Source organism: Ascaphus truei, chromosome 6, assembly GCF_040206685.1.
Source record: "Ascaphus truei isolate aAscTru1 chromosome 6, aAscTru1.hap1, whole genome shotgun sequence".
Taxonomy (NCBI): Eukaryota; Metazoa; Chordata; class Amphibia; order Anura; family Ascaphidae; genus Ascaphus; species Ascaphus truei.
In genome coordinates, this window is record NC_134488.1 from 96964646 (window position 1) to 96987958 (window position 23313).

The 23313-nt window shown below is 49.6% G+C and overlaps 1 protein-coding gene across 6 annotated transcripts in view; it reads left to right on the forward strand.

Moving 5' to 3' along the window:
- Nucleotides 1-23313, forward strand: part of LOC142497458 (myosin-10-like) — a 148021-nt gene that overhangs the window by 55257 nt on the left and 69451 nt on the right. The gene's annotated exons all lie outside the window — the stretch shown is intronic.

Below are 23313 nucleotides of genomic sequence, written 5' to 3' on the forward strand. Positions count from 1 at the left end.
ATTCGATTAGAAATAACTTCAGATCAATAATCTTGCGTATTGATTAAACTGCTAATTTGATACTTAAAATATATCCAGTTCAACAGGGATGGGCAAAAGCATTGCTCGGAGGCCCTTCTGGTCCAATGTTACCTTAATAGCAAAATCACACAACACGTGGTTGATGAGCAAAATACAGTATATCTCTCTTCTGTAAAAAGAAGTTTCCATTTTTTTGTATTGAAGAACAGACTGTCTTTGCAGTTTTCTTCAAAGATTCAGGGGAGCGCCAATGTTCACGTCGTCATATGCAAAGGAATAATAAAAACAACAGTGTAGTACAGTAACAACCCGGTGTAACTTTCTTTAAGGTGAAAAGATAATCCACTCACACTTTTCTTCTTATTAAAAAGGCATAACAGAGACACTCCTCTCTCTGAACTGAGCAATAAATCAGGATATCCACGAACACAGACCCCTTTCTCTTCCTCTCAGGCGTGATTCGTATGTCCCAGAAATAAGAAGAGAAACCAAATAGCGCAATATGTCTCAAATTGTATTAGAGATCATCACAAGTAAAACATATCAACACAAGTTACACCGGGTTGTTGCTGTACCACACTATGTTGTTTTTATTATTCCCTTGCATATGACTACGTGAACACTGGCGCTCCCCTGAATCTTTGAAGGATTCTGGAACCGAACAGACTAAGAGAACAGTCTGTAGAAGGGTTTTGAGTAGCTTTTCTATTAGCACCTTTACACTGGGTGGTGGAATTTTCACTATATTTACTAATTGATCAAAGTTCACGTCAACTATTCACTTTAAGATATTTATTTCTGTTAGAGGTTATTATTATATATATATATTGCACTTACTTTAGGACATGTTCATAAATTAGCGCCGTTACAATCGATTTCTTATAACTACTGTCTTTGCAGTTTCCCTTATTGTAGATGGCCTCAAAGTAATATTTATTAGACTTTTATTACTTTAAACAAGTTTATTATGTTTAAAGCTCCCCCGCCATTCACATAGGAGGATGCCATGCAGATCAGAGCCTGAGAAGGTGGCTGCACGTTTCTATTGCTCTTATAAAGTCACTGTGAACCTTGTTATATGAAAGATACTATACATATGTTTCTGTGACGTTCCATTTTTTCAGCTTGATCTATAATGTAAAAATAATTTTTCTTTGTCATCCAGATTATTTTGAAATTACTGACACCTTCCATATAACAAAGCGCTTGGCCACTTCAATTGTGACACTAAAACAGTATTCAGACCTTTTATTAGAAGCAAGACCTTAAATGACCCATAATCTGGAATTTGGATTACTAACCTAAATTGAAAACTTACTTTACAAAAAAAAAAGTGTATAAATGTGTCACATAGCTGAGTGCTTTCACTTGATTGCAGCTCTAATATATGTAGTTCAGGTTTTTTGAAATGTACACACATTGATTTGCACAGTTGTATTTTAGGCCGTAACTGGTGATAAATTACTTTTTAATCTAACTCTTCCACGCTCCTCCCTCTCACCACCTTGCCCTCTTCCATTCCACAATGTTGAGTAACTGTGAGTTAGTTGTACCTGCGGATTACATATCAAGCCCTACCCTGGTTTAGGTGTGTCTCTAAAACTGTCAGTAGCCATTCTAGAAGAGCTAAGCATTGCCCGGGTGCAGCGGGAAAAGACAGCATCTGGGCAGCAGCCAAGCAAGGTGTGTGCAACACGTTCAGATTCCATCTGCTCTGAATCCAAGTGAAGAGCAATACCAGGACAATTAAAGGAGCCGCCCAGATCCATTTATGGATGGTTCAAGTACACAAAAGGGAGGCTGAAAATACCTCGGTGTCATCTATAATTCACAGTGAAAAGGAAGTGAACCGTAACTTGATGTAAGCATATGCAAAACATAAGGGCGGATAAAAAACACGGACCGCAGCAATTCAGTTTCTAAAACACGGTTTTATTCCCCCCCCTTTTTTTTAAATATATTTTTTTGCACAAAATACTCCCTACCCGTACATAGTTTTTCTTTCTTGCTCTAATTGAGCATAAATGGTTAACATTATATCGTGCAATGTTAAAGGAGCATTTAGTGTATTATTCTGTACCCCCCTCCTTTTTCTTTATATGTATTGGAAGCAAGGGGGTCTCTGAGCTGAACCGCATTCAACCCTCTGCTTCCCAGGATCCTTCCCGGGAAATGTGCCGCCGGTAGCATCCTCTCCAGAGGAAACAAAATGGAGGTTTAAATGTGCCGTGTAGCGCGGGCCAATAGGAAGCCACATTGTTATGTGTCATGGCTTCCTATTGTGCTGCGTGACACGGAATTTAAACCTCTATGAAATTGGGGGACAACAGGCAGCCCTTGGACCAAATGCAGCCCTTGGGAGCTTTACCTGCGGCCCACAACCAATGGCCACCTCAGTAGCCCACTCTTCCTTCTCTCCAAAGTGTGCAGAGGGAGTGGAGATATTGCATCTTCACACTTCCTGAGCTGCCTTATGGCAGTGCCCACTGGCCTGTGCTAATCACTAGTTCCCAGTGTAAGGACAGGAGCAGGGCCGTCTTAACGTATGGGCACGCTGGGCAGTTGCCCGGGGGGCCCACAGCATAGGTATCCAATGCCTGGTTCTAGAAAATGTATAAATAAAGCTGAAAGGTTTTCTTTCTCTGCGATGGTGTACATCCATTCAATTCATTCATTTAATTTCTGCGTTTGTTTTACCGGTTTGACTAGGTAATTACACTTGACTGACAAAGCATGATCTTTCAACATAAGTCAACCTCAAATTGCAACGTTTATTTTGTCAGAGAAGGCACTTTCAAGTTCCTTGCATTCGTTCTACTTTTTCTATCCAAACACAGACAATGTAATGTTCCTATCACATACAAAGTGAGTAGGTGGCTGTGTTTAATATATTCGTTTTGTTGTCTACTCTGGTTGAAGAGCAACATAGAATTTGTAGAATAATCAACACGAAAGCCTTTCATGATTATCAATCAGCCGTATACCAGAAGCACGTAGATTTTGGGAATGCACAACCAAACTGCTGGGAGTGCCTGCGAAGTCCCCAGAGTGCCTGCGAAGTCCCCATAAAGTCCCATATCTTCCGGAGAACCCTAAACACGTTGTACAGTACATCAATCAATTGAAAAATGTTTTCTGGAATGTCTAACTCCTGAAATAAGACTTCTGCAATGTATGATGTAATAAGGTCGCAAGGGTCAAAGTGCTATTCAGTGGGCTATCTGGTTCCAGTCCCCAGTAACGTGTAATCCATCCTTCAGAGGACCAGTGATCATTCAAGGCTTTGATTACAACACATCAGTACAAAGGTTATTCAGAAACGATGGCTCGTCTTTACCAGCTCAGAGTTTTCTGCTCTCCAGATCATTTTTATTTTTTATAATCCATTACCTACAATTCATTTTAACTAACTAACAAGTCAGCTGCTGGGGAAGAGCCTCCGAGGCCGCAACTGATATTTTCTTGGTCTGTAACACCTTAGAGCTTTTCCATGCGGGTACAAAATGATTGAAATCAGTAATACTAGAACATTTTCTTTTCCACATTAGTTTTGGGTAAAGTTTTTAGTGATTTATTACAGGTGGCTGGTACCGTTTTATTTTGCCAACTTAAAAATGATATATAGGTTTTGTACTTGAGCTTTGGTGACCACATGGTTCTATTCTCAACGTGTGCAAAACACCTACGTTTAACTTTATCTTGATCCCATTAAAGAAATGGCAACCATCAACCATCATGGGTTGGAGGAAATACTAACATACGAGTAACATTAAGACTGAACGGTGTGACACACTCAATAACTGCCTTACCCATCTTTGTAGTTTAGTTCAATGCTGTTGTTTCCTTTGCATCAATCTCAACTACTTTAACAAGATAATCGCATCACATTATGTTTCTCTGCCCCAAACATTTAAGAGTTTTCTAATACAGACTATATCAAATAGGCAGCCTAAATGCAGTAAATTAAAATTGCAAGACTGGAATTGCCACTCCCCAGCCCTTGTAGCAGTAGTTTTTAGAGAGAGATGATGACGTTTGTAGTTGGTTTCTCATCCACATATAATACTTTAAGTCCTTAATGCAGCAATCCTGCAAATAAGGAAAACCTGTATTTCACACACTGCGAACCGAGGGGGTTTGCGGTGCTGGCGTGCACTATTTTCAGTGATGGGGGACCCTCCAGTTCCCGAGATGATCACTGGTGACATTGTAGGTGTTCAACATGGAGGAAACTGCATGGCCTCTGGCATCGACCAGGAATCTATAGGAAGCCGCAATCGATGACCTTGCAACTTCCTATTATCTGGCAGATCCCACAAGATTTGCCGGCCATGTTGTTTCTCCAGGAGGGTACTTTAATTAAACCCGATATGTACAAGTATCTCTGGGAACTGAAAGGTTACCATGGGGAGGACCCCCTGATTTCAAATATTAAATGTCTGAATTGACTGTATACCTCTGTTCTTTTAATGTAATCGTGTATTGTTATAGCTCTGTGCCCAGGACATACTTGAAAACGAGAGGTAACTCTCAATGTATCACTTCCTGGTAAAACATTTTATAAATAAAAATAATTAGTTTTTTTTTTATATTATACAGATTGGGTTATTTTACTGTTAAACCATTGTTCCTACTTCCTTTATGCCAATGTCCTCAGAACCAAATGAAGAAGGGGTTCAGGCTTATTCTATTCTTTTCAATGGGGGGGGGGGGGGGGGGTTGGCCGTTTTCTGCCAAATCAGCCGCTTCGGATCATTTGGAATAAGCCCCTTGAAATTTGTTAAGCCACAAATGTCCCACTTCCAAGCAATGACAAACCGTGATTAAAAGCTGTAATGTGTGCATAAAAAATCTGATTGTGTTTCCCTCACACAACCCCACCTCCTACAATACCGCTCAGCTGCTTTCTGGCTACCTGCATCGAATGAACATTGGGGCAAAATATAGCACCAGATTTATCAAAGAAAAAGAACTATTGAAAGCAATGGATATTTTTTTTGTCTTCAGAAATCGGGTGCTATTTTCCTCTCCAGTTTTGGGACTTTGATTCAAAACCCCCTTCATTTATTAAGGGGCCACGTGAAATCCACTTGGGGTTGCCCCTGGCCAGTGTGCCACCAGATGAAGCCCTTATATTACGCTGCGACCAGGGGGGAAGGTGTAATGATGATACATAGAAATAAGCACTATCACAATCCGACAGCTCAATGTAAGAGGTTCTGTTCCTGTTGCACACCCTCTGAAACGAGAACAGCAAAGTCATTGTTCTCCTCCTTTTAATAGGGTTCTGCTGTTCTTTACTGAGGCACAATACTACTACTCTCCAAATGTACTTGACTCCATGCCCATAACATTCATATAGTAATCTGTGTGTGGAGTAACCTATTTCAAACCTGGCCTTACAATTTAGAGTAGCTTCCAGTTTCCTTTCATCAAACTGAGCAGATTCAGTTAATGACACATAATGTACGTGTTATGCACCTGGCAGGAAAGGTAACATGTCGGTGTGGCATCCAGAAAGCTTGTAACATAAAGGCACCTAAACGTTCTGTGTTCTGCCATGCACATTGCACTTAATACATTTGTCTTTCATTACTCATAATTGGTAGCATCATAGATAATTACTGGATTAGTGAAAAATACAGGCAATTAATACAAACAAAAATCAATCTTTCTGATCATTAGTGGCGCTACGAGAACATGAGTTTTAACCCATGTCTTGTGTGTTGCTGACCTAAATCTCTGACATGTTGCCACTGTAAAGTAATTTAAAGGTTGCTGACCTTGATTGTCCAAGGGTCACAAGTTACACATCACCGCACGTTGTTCTGGATTGGTGGTAAAGACACTGGCCTTTGATGTGGTCGTAACCTTCTTGAAGCCCAGCTCTGTCTGTTGTGTAGAATTAATTGTAAGTATTTCAGGGAAGAATAAATAAATGTATTAGTAGTATTAAAGCTCCCCCCCCTCCCCGGTCAACTGAATTTACTTTGAAAGAACACGGTGATTCTGCAGCTTCTGCGTTATAACTATCAGAATGGCACTGAATCAATCTGACACACACATCTTTTTTTATTTTTTTATTTTTTTTCCTCATAGCTTAAACGGAACATTTTGTTTCTTATTAAAACTGTTTTTCATTGTTTTTAGTGATTATTTACTGCAGACGTATAAAGAGAAATTATACCCCTAACTAAAGGAAAAACAAGAATTTATTACAGAGCTTCCAAAAGCTTTGGGGCATGATTCAATATACTGTATTTTGCGATAGAAATGTTGTGAAATAATATTTGCTTTGCTCATTCGACCGGGAGCTTTACGCACACAGGCTCATCATAGGCATCATTGCATTATTCCTGAAGTATTCCTCTATATTGTACTTACAAAAGCAGAATAGGCGAGTAGTTTTGTTTGTCCTTGTGCAGCGAGGTGTTTTGGCCTAGAGGCATGAATTTGAAAAACATATTAAACAGATCTTCAGTTATTTAACCACACAGGATACAGAATATTCCATTTGAATCCGTTCAACTGTCAGTATATTTTTACAAGTGATACTGCTCACAATGCATTGTAGATGTTAGGCTACATACATGGTCAATAACTAACCAATATAATATTTGGATTGGCCTGCCAAAACCGGATTTATTTGAATGATCTTGTAGCAGCGTGAAGCCTCTCAAACATTTGTATAGATCAGTATGTAAAGGCTCACACTCTGAAACGTTGTCGCGCGGGGTTCAAATACATCTCTGCTTTCCTGCACAGACTGCAGTGTTCATTCCCCCAGGACTGATCCACTAACGATTTCCAAAGGTTCTTCCCGACTCGCCAGCATGCCTCTCTTGGAACTTACCGTGGCTTTAATCACTTGTTTTATCTTGCTTCAAACACTAAATAGCGATTAAATCCTCAGGTGGAAGGTCTCTATGTTAATAGCACCTTTAAGTTGTAGTGTTAGGACTTTGATCCGCAGCCAAGCCCATTGGCTGGCAGGCACGATTTAACAGTTTGATGGGTGTTGCATATGACAGAGTTGGATATTACAAAAGTCAGGCATGGTGAAAGAGCGCTGTTTGGGAGTCTCTTTTCCATAGTTGCCTGCATCTGGGGTCCTCCCCAACCATTACCCCACTTGCTACACTTAACTCACAGTATAAAGCTATGACATCATTAATGGCACACACATTGCTCATCCATGACCACTTAATTTCCTACTTCTTCTCTGTACTCTACAGTCCAATAGTCCTCAAGGGCCACTAACAGGCCAGGTTTTCAGGATATCCCTGCTTCAGCACAGGTGGCTCAATTGAGCCACCTGTGCTGAAGCAGGGATATCTTTAAAATCTGATTTGTTGGTGGCAATTTAGGACTGGAGTTAGCCATTCGTGCTCTACAGCAGTGTTTCCCAACTCCAGTCCACAGGGAACCCCAACAGGTCAGGTCTTAAGGATATCCCTGCTTCAGCACCGGTGGCTCAGTCAAAATGACTGAGCTGCTGATTAACCCACCTGTGCTGGAGCGGGGATATCCTTAAGACCTGACCTGTTGGGGTTCCCTTAGGACTGGAGTTGGGAAACATTGCTCTACAGTATTAGTTGCTTGTCTGCGGGTAACTTTGCTCCTGGTGATACTCATGATACTGTATTACTAGAGGTATTAATAGTGACTTCATCACTTTTCATACTGTCGCACTTTCAGATTGGAGCGGGCGTCATTTTTCACTGTTTTTAAAGACGTTCTCATTTTTCATATTATTTTCAGACTCCTTTAAATGCATAATCATGGGTTTTTGTTCCTCTGAAACTAAAGCTCTTGTGCTAGCATCGTGGAGACGACTTGCACTCCGTACCCTCTTCTGCTGCTTCTGTAACCCTTTGTTTTGCCAGAGGAGCGCAGCGCGTTTCTGCCTCCTCACCCCACCCACGACACCGAAAGGATTAAGAGATTTAATAGCTTTTCAACCTGAAGCGTTACTCCAAAGAGCCAAGCAGAATTTACAGTACATATTGAATTCTTTAAGCGCTACTTAAGGACCATGCCCTAAAAGCTCGAATTAAACATGTAATGGCCGCGTCATGAGGCGTTTCACAATGGGGGCCATGTGTACGGATGATTGGGTTTACACCGCTCACCAAAGTCTCCCGGCTTCAAAACCGGAACTAAAATTGGTCAGAAAAAGTGCAGCAGAATTCTCATAGTAAAGAATCCCCTCGCTTTCGATGTGGATCCCTTTTCTTAGATAAATCTGATGCTGTTTTTTGCGTCCGTTTTGATCCAGTTTTGTAGCAGTTAAAGGGGAATTTTCTGAGGAGGGAAAAGGGAAAGTAACGCAATTTCTTAAAGAAAAATCTTTGCAATGTGAGGCTGCGGCTTTAATGTGCACAGGCTCTGCAGTCACTGCCACAGCGCACGGCTCGGCGTGCGCTGTGCGTGTAAGCAGCGCCCCTCAATGGGGGAGGGCCCAGTACTCACCGTCACGCTGAAGGTGCAGCCGCGCCGTGCTGCAGGGTTTTTTTCAACTCCATGAAATTGAGTTCAAACCCTGCGACGGAGGCGTGGCCACGCCCCCACCGGCGGTTCACCCAATGAGGGCGCACTAGCCGCGTGACGTAATGGCCACGCCCCTGCAAATCCCCGACCACGCCCCCTCCCGTCGCAAGCTCCCTGTCAGACCGCAGATCGCGGTTAGCCACGCCCCGCCTCAAACCCCTCCCCCCCCCCCCCCCCCCCCGCCGGGCGCGCGTGTCACAGACATTACTGGGACCGCAGCCTAAGGCCTGGGACATAGTGAGTTTTAAGCTCACTGAGGCGGGCTGAGCCGCGCTGAGCAGATGCACAAAACCCCTGCATCTGTCCTCAGCGTGGCTATAGTTTCTCCCTCCGCATGCGCGCTGATGCGTGCGGAGGCTGAGAAACTTTGCTGAGACCGGCAGGTTTGAAATTTGCCGCTCGGAGGGGCGGTCACGTGACCGCTCCCATCCAATGGGACCGGGGGGCTAGCCCCGCCTCCTGGCATGCCTCCGCCCCGCCCCCAGAGTGCGCTCACTGTCTCGTCTGCAAGGACAGGGAAAAGCCCCATTTTCAGCAGGCGAGGCAGAGCAGGAGCGCGCCTCAGCGCGCTTAAACACTCTATGTCCCAGGCCTAATGTGCACAGAATCTGCAGGGCCCTGACGTGTAATGTGCACAGGATCTGCAGGGCACTGACGTGTAATGTGTAATGTGCACAGGATCTGCAGGGCACTGATGTGTAATGTGCACAGGATCTGCAGGGCCCTGACATGTAATGTGCACAGGATCTGCAGGGCACTGACATGTAATGTGCACAGGATCTGCAGGGCACTGACGTGTAATGTGTAATGTGCACAGGATCTGCAGGGACCTGACGTGTAATGTGCACAGGATCTGCAGGGCACTGACGTGTAATGTGCACAGGATCTGCAGGGCACTGACGTGTAATGTGCACAGGATCTGCAGGGCACTGACGTGTAATGTGCACAGGATCTGCAGGGCACTGACGTGTAATGTGCACAGGATCTGCAGGGCACTGACGTGTAATGTGCACAGGATCTGCAGGGCCCTGACGTGTAATGTGCACAGGATCTGCAGGGCCCTGACATGTAATGTGCACAGGATCTGCAGGGCCCTGACATGTAATGTGCACAGGATCTGCAGGGCTCTGACGTGTAATGTGCACAGGATCTGCAGGGCACTGACGTGTAATGTGCACAGGATCTGCAGGGCACTGACGTGTAATGTACACAGGATCTGCAGGGCACTGACCTGTAATGTGCACAGGATCTGCAGGGCACTGACGTGTAATGTGTAATGTGCACAGGATCTGCAGGGCCCTGACGTGTAATGTGCACAGGATCTGCAGGGCACTGACATGTAATGTGCACAGGATCTGCAGGGCACTGACGTGTAATGTGTAATGTGCACAGGATCTGCAGGGACCTGACGTGTAATGTGCACAGGATCTGCAGGGCACTGACGTGTAATGTGCACAGGATCTGCAGGGCACTGACATGTAATGTGCACAGGATCTGCAGGGCACTGACGTGTAATGTGCACAGGATCTGCAGGGCACTGACGTGTAATGTGCACAGGATCTGCAGGGCACTGACGTGTAATGTGAACAGGATCTGCAGGGCCCTGACGTGTAATGTGCACAGGATCTGCAGGGCCCTGACATGTAATGTGCACAGGATCTGCAGGGCCCTGACATGTAATGTGCACAGGATCTGCAGGGCCCTGACGTGTAATGTGTAATGTGCACAGGATCTGCAGGGCACTGACGTGTAATGTGCACAGGATCTGCAGGGCACTGACGTGTAATGTGCACAGGATCTGCAGGGCACTGACGTGTAATGTGCACAGGATCTGCAGGGCACTGACGTGTAATGTGCACAGGATCTGCAGGGCACTGACGTGTAATGTGCACAGGATCTGCAGGGCCCTGACCTGTAATGTGCACAGGATCTGCAGGGCACTGACGTGTAATGTGTAATGTGCACAGGATCTGCAGGGCCCTGACGTGTAATGTGCACAGGATCTGCAGGGCACTGACATGTAATGTGCACAGGATCTGCAGGGCACTGACGTGTAATGTGTAATGTGCACAGGATCTGCAGGGACCTGACGTGTAATGTGCACAGGATCTGCAGGGCACTGACGTGTAATGTGCACAGGATCTGCAGGGCACTGACGTGTAATGTGCACAGGATCTGCAGGGCACTGACGTGTAATGTGCACAGGATCTGCAGGGCACTGACGTGTAATGTGCACAGGATCTGCAGGGCACTGACGTGTAATGTGCACAGGATCTGCAGGGCACTGACGTGTAATGTGCACAGGATCTGCAGGGCCCTGACATGTAATGTGCACAGGATCTGCAGGGCTCTGACGTGTAATGTGCACAGAATCTGCAGGGCACTGACGTGTAATGTGCACAGGATCTGCAGGGCTCTGACGTGTAATGTGCACAGGATCTGCAGGGCACTGACGTGTAATGTGCACAGGATCTGCAGGGCCCTGACGTGTAATGTGCACAGGATCTGCAGGGCACTGACATGTAATGTGCACAGGATCTGCAGGGCACTGACGTGTAATGTGTAATGTGCACAGGATCTGCAGGGCACTGACGTGTAATGTGCACAGGATCTGCAGGGCACTGACGTGTAATGTGCACAGGATCTGCAGGGCTCTGACGTGTAATGTGCACAGGATCTGCAGGGCACTGACGTGTAATGTGTAATGTGCACAGGATCTGCAGGGCTCTGACGTGTAATGTGCACAGGATCTGCAGGGCACTGATGTGTAATGTGCACAGGATCTGCAGGGCTCTGACGTGTAATGTGCACAGGATCTGCAGGGCACTGACGTGTAATGTGCACAGGATCTGCAGGGCCCTGACGTGTAATGTGCACAGGATCTGCAGGGCACTGACATGTAATGTGCACAGGATCTGCAGGGCACTGACGTGTAATGTGTAATGTGCACAGGATCTGCAGGGCACTGACGTGTAATGTGCACAGGATCTGCAGGGCACTGACGTGTAATGTGCACAGGATCTGCAGGGCTCTGACGTGTAATGTGCACAGGATCTGCAGGGCACTGACGTGTAATGTGTAATGTGCACAGGATCTGCAGGGCCCTGACGTGTAATGTGCACAGGATCTGCAGGGCACTGACATGTAATGTGCACAGGATCTGCAGGGCACTGACGTGTAATGTGTAATGTGCACAGGATCTGCAGGGACCTGACGTGTAATGTGCACAGGATCTGCAGGGCACTGACGTGTAATGTGCACAGGATCTGCAGGGCACTGACGTGTAATGTGCACAGGATCTGCAGGGCACTGACGTGTAATGTGCACAGGATCTGCAGGGCTCTGACGTGTAATGTGCACAGGATCTGCAGGGCCCTGACATGTAATGTGCACAGGATCTGCAGGGCCCTGACATGTAATGTGCACAGGATCTGCAGGGCTCTGACGTGTAATGTGCACAGGATCTGCAGGGCCCTGACATGTAATGTGCACAGGATCTGCAGGGCACTGACGTGTAATGTGCACAGGATCTGCAGGGCTCTGACGTGTAATGTGCACAGGATCTGCAGGGCACTGACGTGTAATGTGCACAGGATCTGCAGGGCCCTGACGTGTAATGTGCACAGGATCTGCAGGGCACTGACGTGTAATGTGTAATGTGCACAGGATCTGCAGGGCCCTGACGTGTAATGTGCACAGGATCTGCAGGGCACTGACGTGTAATGTGTAATGTGCACAGAATCTGCAGGGCCCTGACGTGTAATGTGCACAGGATCTGCAGGGCCCTGACGTGTAATGTGTAATGTGCACAGGATCTGCAGGGCCCTGACCTGTAATGTGCACAGGATCTGCAGGGCACTGACGTGTAATGTGTAATGTGTAATGTGCACAGGATCTGCAGGGCCCTGACGTGTAATGTGCACAGGATCTGCAGGGCACTGACGTGTAATGTGCACAGGATCTGCAGGGCCCTGACGTGTAATGTGCACAGGATCTGCAGGGCCCTGACGTGTAATGTGCACAGGATCTGCAGGGCCCTGACGTGTAATGTGCACAGGATCTGCAGGGCCCTGACGTGTAATGTGCACAGGATCTGCAGGGCTCTGACGTGTAATGTGCACAGGATCTGCAGGGCTCTGACCTGTAATGTGCACAGGATCTGCAGGGCACTGACGTGTAATGTGCACAGGATCTGCAGGGCCCTGACGTGTAATGTGCACAGGATCTGCAGGGCACTGACGTGTAATGTGCACAGGATCTGCAGGGCTCTGACGTGTAATGTGCACAGGATCTGCAGGGCCCTGACGTGTAATGTGCACAGGATCTGCAGGGCCCTGACGTGTAATGTGCACAGGATCTGCAGGGCCCTGACGTGTAATGTGCACAGGATCTGCAGGGCTCTGACGTGTAATGTGCACAGGATCTGCAGGGCTCTGACCTGTAATGTGCACAGGATCTGCAGGGCACTGACGTGTAATGTGCACAGGATCTGCAGGGCACGGACGTGTAATGTGCACAGGATCTGCAGGGCCCTGACGTGTAATGTGCACAGGATCTGCAGGGCACTGACGTGTAATGTGCACAGGATCTGCAGGGCACTGACGTGTAATGTGCACAGGATCTGCAGGGCACTGACGTGTAATGTGCACAGGATCTGCAGGGCTCTGACGTGTAATGTGCACAGGATCTGCAGGGCACTGACGTGTAATGTGTAATGTGCACAGGATCTGCAGGGCACTGACGTGTAATGTGCACAGGATCTGCAGGGCTCTGACGTGTAATGTGCACAGGATCTGCAGGGCACTGACGTGTAATGTGCACAGGATCTGCAGGGCACTGACGTGTAATGTGCACAGGATCTGCAGGGCACTGACGTGTAATGTGCACAGGATCTGCAGGGCCCTGACGTGTAATGTGCACAGGATCTGCAGGGCACTGACGTGTAATGTGCACAGGATCTGCAGGGCACTGACGTGTAATGTGCACAGGATCTGCAGGGCCCTGACGTGTAATGTGCACAGGATCTGCAGGGCACTGACGTGTAATGTGCACAGGATCTGCAGGGCTCTGACGTGTAATGTGCACAGGATCTGCAGGGCACTGACGTGTAATGTGCACAGGATCTGCAGGGCTCTGACGTGTAATGTGCACAGGATCTGCAGGGCACTGACGTGTAATGTGCACAGGATCTGCAGGGCACTGACGTGTAATGTGCACAGGATCTGCAGGGCACTGACCTGTAATGTGCACAGGATCTGCAGGGCACTGACGTGTAATGTGCACAGGATCTGCAGGGCTCTGACCTGTAATGTGCACAGGATCTGCAGGGCACTGACGTGTAATGTGCACAGGATCTGCAGGGCACTGACGTGTAATGTGTAATGTGCACAGGATCTGCAGGGCCCTGACATGTAATGTGCACAGGATCTGCAGGGCACTGACGTGTAATGTGCACAGGATCTGCAGGGCACTGACGTGTAATGTGCACAGGATCTGCAGGGCACTGACCTGTAATGTGCACAGGATCTGCAGGGCACTGACGTGTAATGTGCACAGGATCTGCAGGGCACTGACGTGTAATGTGCACAGGATCTGCAGGGCCCTGACATGTAATGTGCACAGGATCTGCAGGGCACTGACATGTAATGTGCACAGGATCTGCAGGGCACTGACGTGTAATGTGCACAGGATCTGCAGGGCCCTGACGTGTAATGTGCACAGGATCTGCAGGGCACTGACGTGTAATGTGCACAGGATCTGCAGGGCACTGACGTGTAATGTGCACAGGATCTGCAGGGCCCTGACATGTAATGTGCACAGGATCTGCAGGGCACTGACGTGTAATGTGCACAGGATCTGCAGGGCACTGACATGTAATGTGCACAGGATCTGCAGGGCTCTGACTTGTAATGTGCACAGGATCTGCAGGGCCCTGACATGTAATGTGCACAGGATCTGCAGGGCACTGACATGTAATGTGCACAGGATCTGCAGGGCACTGACATGTAATATGCACAGGATCTGCAGGGCCCTGACATGTAATGTGCACAGGATCTGCAGGGCACTGACGTGTAATGTGCACAGGATCTGCAGGGCACTGACGTGTAATGTGCACAGGATCTGCAGGGCACTGACATGTATTGTGCACAGGATCTGCAGGGCACTGACGTGTAATGTGCACAGGATCTGCAGGGCACTGACATGTAATGTGCACAGGATCTGCAGGGCACTGACGTGTAATGTGTAATGTGCACAGGATCTGCAGGGCCCTGACATGTAATGTGCACAGGATCTGCAGGGCACTGACGTGTAATGTGCACAGGATCTGCAGGGCACTGACATGTAATGTGCACAGGATCTGCAGGGCACTGACGTGTAATGTGCACAGGATCTGCAGGGCACTGACGTGTAATGTGCACAGGATCTGCAGGGCACTGACGTGTAATGTGCACAGGATCTGCAGGGCCCTGACATGTAATGTGCACAGGATCTGCAGGGCACTGACATGTAATGTGCACAGGATCTGCAGGGCACTGACATGTAATGTGCACAGGATCTGCAGGGCACTGACATGTAATGTGCACAGGATCTGCAGGGCACTGACGTGTAATGTGCACAGGATCTGCAGAGCCCTGACGTGTAATGTGCACAGGATCTGCAGGGCCCTGACATGTAATGTGCACAGGATCTGCAGGGCACTGACATGTAATGTGCACAGGATCTGCAGGGCACTGACATGTAATGTGCACAGGATCTGCAGGGCACTGACATGTAATGTGCACAGGATCTGCAGGGCACTGACGTGTAATGTGCACAGGATCTGCAGGGCCCTGACGTGTAATGTGCACAGGATCTGCAGGGCACTGACGTGTAATGTGCACAGGATCTGCAGGGCACTGACATGTAATGTGCACAGGATCTGCAGGGCACTGACGTGTAATGTGCACAGGATCTGCAGGGCACTGACATGTAATGTGCACAGGATCTGCAGGGCACTGACATGTAATGTGCACAGGATCTGCAGGGCTCTGACGTGTAATGTGCACAGGATCTGCAGGGCCCTGACATGTAATGTGCACAGGATCTGCAGGGCACTGACGTGTAATGTGCACAGGATCTGCAGGGCACTGACGTGTAATGTGCACAGGATCTGCAGGGCACTGACATGTAATGTGCACAGGATCTGCAGGGCACTGACATGTAATGTGCACAGGATCTGCAGGGCTCTGACGTGTAATGTGCACAGGATCTGCAGGGCCCTGACGTGTAATGTGCACAGGATCTGCAGGGCACTGACATGTAATGTGCACAGGATCTGCAGGGCCCTGACGTGTAATGTGCACAGGATCTGCAGGGCACTGACGTGTAATGTGCACAGGATCTGCAGGGCACTGACGTGTAATGTGCACAGGATCTGCAGGGCACTGACGTGTAATGTGCACAGGATCTGCAGGGCTCTGACGTGTAATGTGCACAGGATCTGCAGGGCACTGACGTGTAATGTGCACAGGATCTGCAGGGCACTGACGTGTAATGTGCACAGGATCTGCAGGGCACTGACGTGTAATGTGCACAGGATCTGCAGGGCACTGACGTGTAATGTGCACAGGATCTGCAGGGCCCTGACGTGTAATGTGCACAGGATCTGCAGGGCACTGACGTGTAATGTGCACAGGATCTGCAGGGCACTGACATGTAATGTGCACAGGATCTGCAGGGCTCTGACGTGTAATGTGCACAGGATCTGCAGGGCCCTGACATGTAATGTGCACAGGATCTGCAGGGCCCTGACATGTAATGTGCACAGGATCTGCAGGGCCCTGACGTGTAATGTGCACAGGATCTGCAGGGCACTGACATGTAATGTGCACAGGATCTGCAGGGCACTGACGTGTAATGTGCACAGGATCTGCAGGGCACTGACCTGTAATGTGCACAGGATCTGCAGGGCCCTGACATGTAATGTGCACAGGATCTGCAGGGCACTGACATGTAATGTGCACAGGATCTGCAGGGCACTGACATGTAATGTGCACAGGATCTGCAGGGCACTGACATGTAATGTGCACAGGATCTGCAGGGCACTGACGTGTAATGTGCACAGGATCTGCAGGGCCCTGACGTGTAATGTGCACAGGATCTGCAGGGCACTGACGTGTAATGTGCACAGGATCTGCAGGGCACTGACATGTAATGTGCACAGGATCTGCAGGGCACTGACGTGTAATGTGCACAGGATCTGCAGGGCACTGACATGTAATGTGCACAGGATCTGCAGGGCACTGACATGTAATGTGCACAGGATCTGCAGGGCTCTGACGTGTAATGTGCACAGGATCTGCAGGGCCCTGACATGTAATGTGCACAGGATCTGCAGGGCACTGACGTGTAATGTGCACAGGATCTGCAGGGCACTGACGTGTAATGTGCACAGGATCTGCAGGGCACTGACATGTAATGTGCACAGGATCTGCAGGGCACTGACATGTAATGTGCACAGGATCTGCAGGGCTCTGACGTGTAATGTGCACAGGATCTGCAGGGCCCTGACGTGTAATGTGCACAGGATCTGCAGGGCACTGACATGTAATGTGCACAGGATCTGCAGGGCCCTGACGTGTAATGTGCACAGGATCTGCAGGGCACTGACGTGTAATGTGCACAGGATCTGCAGGGCACTGACGTGTAATGTGCACAGGATCTGCAGGGCTCTGACGTGTAATGTGCACAGGATCTGCAGGGCACTGACGTGTAATGTGCACAGGATCTGCAGGGCACTGACGTGTAATGTGCACAGGATCTGCAGGGCACTGACGTGTAATGTGCACAGGATCTGCAGGGCACTGACGTGTAATGTGCACAGGATCTGCAGGGCCCTGACGTGTAATGTGCACAGGATCTGCAGGGCACTGACGTGTAATGTGCACAGGATCTGCAGGGCACTGACGTGTAATGTGCACAGGATCTGCAGGGCTCTGACGTGTAATGTGCACAGGATCTGCAGGGCCCTGACATGTAATGTGCACAGGATCTGCAGGGCCCTGACGTGTAATGTGCACAGGATCTGCAGGGCACTGACATGTAATGTGCACAGGATCTGCAGGGCACTGACGTGTAATGTGCACAGGATCTGCAGGGCACTGACGTGTAATGTGCACAGGATCTGCAGGGCACTGACGTGTAATGTGCACAGGATCTGCAGGGCACTGACGTGTAATGTGCACAGGATCTGCAGGGCACTGACGTGTAATGTGCACAGGATCTGCAGGGCACTGACGTGTAATGTGCACAGGATCTGCAGGGCACTGACGTGTAATGTGCACAGGATCTGCAGGGCACTGACGTGTAATGTGCACAGGATCTGCAGGGCACTGACGTGTAATGTGCACAGGATCTGCAGGGCACTGACGTGTAATGTGCACAGGATCTGCAGGGCACTGACCTGTAATGTGCACAGGATCTGCAGGGCCCTGACATGTAATGTGCACAGGATCTGCAGGGCCCTGACATGTAATGTGCACAGGATCTGCAGGGCTCTGACGTGTAATGTGCACAGGATCTGCAGGGCACTGACGTGTAATGTGCACAGGATCTGCAGGGCACTGACATGTAATGTGCACAGGATCTGCAGGGCACTGACGTGTAATGTGCACAGGATCTGCAGGGCACTGACCTGTAATGTGCACAGGATCTGCAGGGCACTGACGTGTAATGTGCACAGGATCTGCAGGGCACTGACGTGTAATGTGCACAGGATCTGCAGGGCACTGACGTGTAATGTGCACAGGATCTGCAGGGCACTGACCTGTAATGTGCACAGGATCTGCAGGGCTCTGACGTGTAATGTGCACAGGATCTGCAGGGCTCTGACGTGTAATGTGCACAGGATCTGCAGGGCACTGACGTGTAATGTGCACAGGATCTGCAGGGCACTGACGTGTAATGTGCACAGGATCTGCAGGGCACTGACCTGTAATGTGCACAGGATCTGCAGGGCCCTGACATGTAATGTGCACAGGATCTGCAGGGCCCTGACATGTAATGTGCACAGGATCTGCAGGGCCCTGACGTGTAATGTGCACAGGATCTGCAGGGCACTGACGTGTAATGTGCACAGGATCTGCAGGGCACTGACATGTAATGTGCACAGGATCTGCAGGGCACTGACGTGTAATGTGCACAGGATCTGCAGGGCACTGACCTGTAATGTGCACAGGATCTGCAGGGCCCTGACGTGTAATGTGCACAGGATCTGCAGGGCACTGACATGTAATGTGCACAGGATCTGCAGGGCCCTGACGTGTAATGTGCACAGGATCTGCAGGGCACTGACGTGTAATGTGCACAGGATCTGCAGGGCACTGACGTGTAATGTGCACAGGATCTGCAGGGCTCTGACGTGTAATGTGCACAGGATCTGCAGGGCACTGACGTGTAATGTGCACAGGATCTGCAGGGCACTGACGTGTAATGTGCACAGGATCTGCAGGGCACTGACGTGTAATGTGCACAGGATCTGCAGGGCACTGACGTGTAATGTGCACAGGATCTGCAGGGCCCTGACGTGTAATGTGCACAGGATCTGCAGGGCACTGACGTGTAATGTGCACAGGATCTGCAGGGCACTGACATGTAATGTGCACAGGATCTGCAGGGCTCTGACGTGTAATGTGCACAGGATCTGCAGGGCCCTGACATGTAATGTGCACAGGATCTGCAGGGCCCTGACATGTAATGTGCACAGGATCTGCAGGGCACTGACATGTAATGTGCACAGGATCTGCAGGGCACTGACGTGTAATGTGCACAGGATCTGCAGGGCACTGACATGTAATGTGCACAGGATCTGCAGGGCACTGACGTGTAATGTGCACAGGATCTGCAGGGCACTGACGTGTAATGTGCACAGGATCTGCAGGGCACTGACATGTAATGTGCACAGGATCTGCAGGGCACTGACATGTAATGTGCACAGGATCTGCAGGGCTCTGACGTGTAATGTGCACAGGATCTGCAGGGCCCTGACGTGTAATGTGCACAGGATCTGCAGGGCACTGACATGTAATGTGCACAGGATCTGCAGGGCCCTGACGTGTAATGTGCACAGGATCTGCAGGGCACTGACGTGTAATGTGCACAGGATCTGCAGGGCACTGACGTGTAATGTGCACAGGATCTGCAGGGCTCTGACGTGTAATGTGCACAGGATCTGCAGGGCACTGACGTGTAATGTGCACAGGATCTGCAGGGCACTGACGTGTAATGTGCACAGGATCTGCAGGGCACTGACGTGTAATGTGCACAGGATCTGCAGGGCACTGACGTGTAATGTGCACAGGATCTGCAGGGCCCTGACGTGTAATGTGCACAGGATCTGCAGGGCACTGACGTGTAATGTGCACAGGATCTGCAGGGCACTGACGTGTAATGTGCACAGGATCTGCAGGGCTCTGACGTGTAATGTGCACAGGATCTGCAGGGCCCTGACATGTAATGTGCACAGGATCTGCAGGGCCCTGACGTGTAATGTGCACAGGATCTGCAGGGCACTGACATGTAATGTGCACAGGATCTGCAGGGCACTGACGTGTAATGTGCACAGGATCTGCAGGGCACTGACGTGTAATGTGCACAGGATCTGCAGGGCACTGACGTGTAATGTGCACAGGATCTGCAGGGCACTGACGTGTAATGTGCACAGGATCTGCAGGGCACTGACGTGTAATGTGCACAGGATCTGCAGGGCACTGACGTGTAATGTGCACAGGATCTGCAGGGCACTGACGTGTAATGTGCACAGGATCTGCAGGGCACTGACGTGTAATGTGCACAGGATCTGCAGGGCACTGACGTGTAATGTGCACAGGATCTGCAGGGCACTGACGTGTAATGTGCACAGGATCTGCAGGGCACTGACCTGTAATGTGCACAGGATCTGCAGGGCCCTGACATGTAATGTGCACAGGATCTGCAGGGCCCTGACATGTAATGTGCACAGGATCTGCAGGGCACTGACATGTAATGTGCACAGGATCTGCAGGGCACTGACATGTAATATGCACAGGATCTGCAGGGCCCTGACATGTAATGTGCACAGGATCTGCAGGGCACTGACGTGTAATGTGCACAGGATCTGCAGGGCACTGACGTGTAATGTGCACAGGATCTGCAGGGCACTGACATGTATTGTGCACAGGATCTGCAGGGCACTGACGTGTAATGTGCACAGGATCTGCAGGGCACTGACATGTAATGTGCACAGGATCTGCAGGGCACTGACGTGTAATGTGTAATGTGCACAGGATCTGCAGGGCCCTGACATGTGTAATGTGCACAGGATCTGCAGGGCACTGACGTGTAATGTGCACAGGATCTGCAGGGCACTGACATGTAATGTGCACAGGATCTGCAGGGCACTGACGTGTAATGTGCACAGGATCTGCAGGGCACTGACGTGTAATGTGCACAGGATCTGCAGGGCACTGACGTGTAATGTGCACAGGATCTGCAGGGCCCTGACATGTAATGTGCACAGGATCTGCAGGGCACTGACATGTAATGTGCACAGGATCTGCAGGGCACTGACATGTAATGTGCACAGGATCTGCAGGGCACTGACATGTAATGTGCACAGGATCTGCAGGGCACTGACGTGTAATGTGCACAGGATCTGCAGAGCCCTGACGTGTAATGTGCACAGGATCTGCAGGGCCCTGACATGTAATGTGCACAGGATCTGCAGGGCACTGACATGTAATGTGCACAGGATCTGCAGGGCACTGACATGTAATGTGCACAGGATCTGCAGGGCACTGACATGTAATGTGCACAGGATCTGCAGGGCACTGACGTGTAATGTGCACAGGATCTGCAGGGCCCTGACGTGTAATGTGCACAGGATCTGCAGGGCACTGACGTGTAATGTGCACAGGATCTGCAGGGCACTGACATGTAATGTGCACAGGATCTGCAGGGCACTGACGTGTAATGTGCACAGGATCTGCAGGGCACTGACATGTAATGTGCACAGGATCTGCAGGGCACTGACATGTAATGTGCACAGGATCTGCAGGGCCCTGACATGTAATGTGCACAGGATCTGCAGGGCACTGACGTGTAATGTGCACAGGATCTGCAGGGCACTGACGTGTAATGTGCACAGGATCTGCAGGGCACTGACATGTAATGTGCACAGGATCTGCAGGGCACTGACATGTAATGTGCACAGGATCTGCAGGGCTCTGACGTGTAATGTGCACAGGATCTGCAGGGCCCTGACGTGTAATGTGCACAGGATCTGCAGGGCACTGACATGTAATGTGCACAGGATCTGCAGGGCCCTGACGTGTAATGTGCACAGGATCTGCAGGGCACTGACGTGTAATGTGCACAGGATCTGCAGGGCACTGACGTGTAATGTGCACAGGATCTGCAGGGCTCTGACGTGTAATGTGCACAGGATCTGCAGGGCACTGACGTGTAATGTGCACAGGATCTGCAGGGCACTGACGTGTAATGTGCACAGGATCTGCAGGGCACTGACGTGTAATGTGCACAGGATCTGCAGGGCACTGACGTGTAATGTGCACAGGATCTGCAGGGCCCTGACGTGTAATGTGCACAGGATCTGCAGGGCACTGACGTGTAATGTGCACAGGATCTGCAGGGCACTGACATGTAATGTGCACAGGATCTGCAGGGCTCTGACGTGTAATGTGCACAGGATCTGCAGGGCCCTGACATGTAATGTGCACAGGATCTGCAGGGCCCTGACATGTAATGTGCACAGGATCTGCAGGGCCCTGACGTGTAATGTGCACAGGATCTGCAGGGCACTGACATGTAATGTGCACAGGATCTGCAGGGCACTGACGTGTAATGTGCACAGGATCTGCAGGGCACTGACCTGTAATGTGCACAGGATCTGCAGGGCCCTGACATGTAATGTGCACAGGATCTGCAGGGCACTGACATGTAATGTGCACAGGATCTGCAGGGCACTGACATGTAATGTGCACAGGATCTGCAGGGCACTGACATGTAATGTGCACAGGATCTGCAGGGCACTGACGTGTAATGTGCACAGGATCTGCAGGGCCCTGACGTGTAATGTGCACAGGATCTGCAGGGCACTGATGTGTAATGTGCACAGGATCTGCAGGGCACTGACATGTAATGTGCACAGGATCTGCAGGGCACTGACGTGTAATGTGCACAGGATCTGCAGGGCCCTGACGTGTAATGTGCACAGGATCTGCAGGGCACTGACAGTGTAATGTGCACAGGATCTGCAGGGCCCTGACGTGTAATGTGCACAGGATCTGCAGGGCACTGACGTGTAATGTGCACAGGATCTGCAGGGCACTGACGTGTAATGTGCACAGGATCTGCAGGGCACTGACGTGTAATGTGCACAGGATCTGCAGGGCACTGACGTGTAATGTGCACAGGATCTGCAGGGCACTGACGTGTAATGTGCACAGGATCTGCAGGGCACTGACGTGTAATGTGCACAGGATCTGCAGGGCACTGACGTGTAATGTGCACAGGATCTGCAGGGCACTGACGTGTAATGTGCACAGGATCTGCAGGGCACTGACGTGTAATGTGCACAGGATCTGCAGGGCACTGACGTGTAATGTGCACAGGATCTGCAGGGCCCTGACGTGTAATGTGCACAGGATCTGCAGGGCACTGACGTGTAATGTGCACAGGATCTGCAGGGCACTGACGTGTAATGTG